Genomic DNA, 2,622 nt, shown 5'->3' on the forward strand with positions numbered 1-2,622 from the left:
GCGCCCCGCCCCCCGGGTCTTCCCTCCCTTCCGCCCCGCCCCCACGCCCCGCCCCCACAGCCCCGCCCCATGACTTTGGCCCCCTCTTGCGAGGAAGTCCTGGGCCCCTTCCTGTGGTCCTCTGGCCTTTGGTAGTCGCATCTCACTAAAAACAGCTACCAAAAACGCCTGGCTGGTGGCACAAGCCTGAAATACCAACACTCTGGGAGGCCGAGGCAGGAGAATGGCAAATTCAAACCCAGCCTGGCCAATTCAACCACCTAGGGAGACCTTGTCTCAGAACAAAATACAAAGAAGGGTCGGCTGGTGGTAGCTCAGCGCAGAGGGCCCAGGTTCCACCCCCAGCACCTGCAGGAGGACTTTCATTTCCATGCTACACTGCTGCTTCCAGAAACATGTCCCTGGGACAGACCCTGTCCTTGTCCCGGGGGGTCAGGGGGGACCTCCGGCCCCTGTCGCCCCGCTGGTCTGTGGGCTGGGGAGCAGGGCTGTGGTTGGTTCCCGGATCCCACCCAGGGCCTGAGTTCCTGTGGCTGAAATCCTGCGCTTGACATGAGCTGGCCGCAGCCCAGGCACCTCCTGTGCCAGCTGCCCGCCCGAGCGGCTTCCCTCCACAGCAGCGATTGTCCAAACCTGGAGTCGAGGAACATTCTCCAACGTTCCGGAGCACGGGGAGGCCCCTGGACACCGCGCTTCAGCCGCACAAACCCAGTCCCTGCCCGAGGCTGGGAGGAGGGATGCCCACAGCCCCGCACTGTACCCGGGACCCCGCTGGCTTTGACCTTGCAGCGGAAACGGCCCTTCTAGACGTCGGTGAGAGAGCCTGCGTCTCCCTGCCAAGTGCCAAGAGTCAGAGCGTGTGGTTTAGATCGAGGCGCCCCGAGGCCTCGTGTGCTCAGAGGTGGGCTTGGGAGGTGACAGGAGCGTGGGTGCTGGTCAGTGGGCGGGTCCGGTGGGTTATGGCTGGCTGTGAGGGCCAGGTGGAGCTGGTCAGAGGAGGTAGTCCCTGGGGGCGAGGCCTGGAAGGGTCTCTCTCCTTCCCTCCCTTGAGTGCTCTGCCTCCTGCTGCCTGTGGTGAGTCTCTCTGCCCACGGGGCACACCCGCCTGCAACCCTGCCTTGGTGCCAGCCAACTGCATGCCCTGAAACCTCCACAGCCTTCAAGCCAAAACAAACCTCCTCCTCCGAGTGGAGGGTGCTGGGAATTTGCTCCTGGGAGCAGAAAGTGACTAAGATACACCTCTCTCGAAAAGGGACCAGGAACAATAAAATCTACTCAGTAAAAATGCTGCCTTCTCTCCAGAGAGAAAAATAAGGGTCATTTCCACTTTTTCACTGAATCAAGTGGCCTGTGCCGTCTCCTCCCTCCGCCCCTCCCCGCTTCCAATATCATAGCTAGGCAGATGCAGGAGGGAGCAGGCCTTGACCCAGCGCCTGCGGCCTCAGGGTCTCGGTTTGATAATGTGACAACTCAGGGAGGGGGCCTTACACCCACGTGACAGAGGCGGGTGCAGAGGGTGTGAGATGTGTGAGGAGCTGCTCACGGTCTCGGAGTGGTAGGACTCAGCCATTCCTGAGGGGGTGGATCACGTGGTGTTGTAACTGTGTGTTCCACTCATCTCTTCCACCGGAGAGCCCCTGGGTTATTTGTGAGCAAGAGCTCTCCAAGGCTTCTGACTTCCAGCTCCTAAAGTCACGCTTGAAGGTGGAGGCTTTCAGTGCGTTTTGAACGAATGAACGAATGAACAAACACGTGAACTCGGTGGAGAGCAATGGAATACGCGGAAGGCCTCATTTGGTTTTTATCCCAGCTAATGGCCTGATAACAATTATGCATCTTTGCAGCATTCCACAGGATGTTTTGAGGTAGGCACACATTGTGAAAGCCAGGCCAGCTAACATATCCAGCGCCTCACATGCTAGTGTGTGTGTGTGTGTGTGTGTGTGTGTGTGTGTGTGTGTGGAGAACATTTAGATCTATTCCTGCCTCAGTCAGCTTTCCATGGCTGTTACAAAATCCCTGAGAAAACCAGCTTCAAGGAGGAAGGGTGATTTGGCTCACGGTTGCACAGCTTTCAGTCCATGGTTGGCCCAGTTGCCCTGGGGCCATGATGAAAAGCTTGATGGTGATAGGAATGTGAGTGAGGACCCTGCTCCCCTCACCACAGCCCGCAAGTGGGCCCAGAGGGAGAGGCTAGCGACAGATACACCTTCCCAGGGTCTGTGCCCCTGACCTACTTTATCCAGCAAGGCCCGGCCCCCCAAAGTGTCCACCCTTCCCAACAGCCCAGTACACTGAGCCCATAAATGGATTAATCCCCTCGTGAGGTAAGAGCCCAAGTGATCCAGTCACCACCCAAAGGCTGCAGCTCTGAACTCTGTTGTGTCGGGGCCACGCTTATGGCCCATGAGCTTTTGGGGGACAGTGAAGCTCCCTACCCAAGCTCTGCCCTTCTCCTCCGGAAGCAACCATCCTTCTCTCTGCTTTCGTGGTTTGGCTCTTGGGTCCCACAGGAAGGGGAGGTCACTTGAGTGTCTTTCTGTACCTGGCAAAATGTCTTGTGTGCAAACCTGTGGTCACAGGTGATGGGATTTCCCCCTCCTGTGAGACGGAGCGGGTCCT

This window comes from Chinchilla lanigera, unplaced genomic scaffold (assembly GCF_000276665.1).
Source record: "Chinchilla lanigera isolate Chin_1 unplaced genomic scaffold, ChiLan1.0 scaffold00006, whole genome shotgun sequence".
Lineage (NCBI taxonomy): Eukaryota > Metazoa > Chordata > Mammalia > Rodentia > Chinchillidae > Chinchilla > Chinchilla lanigera.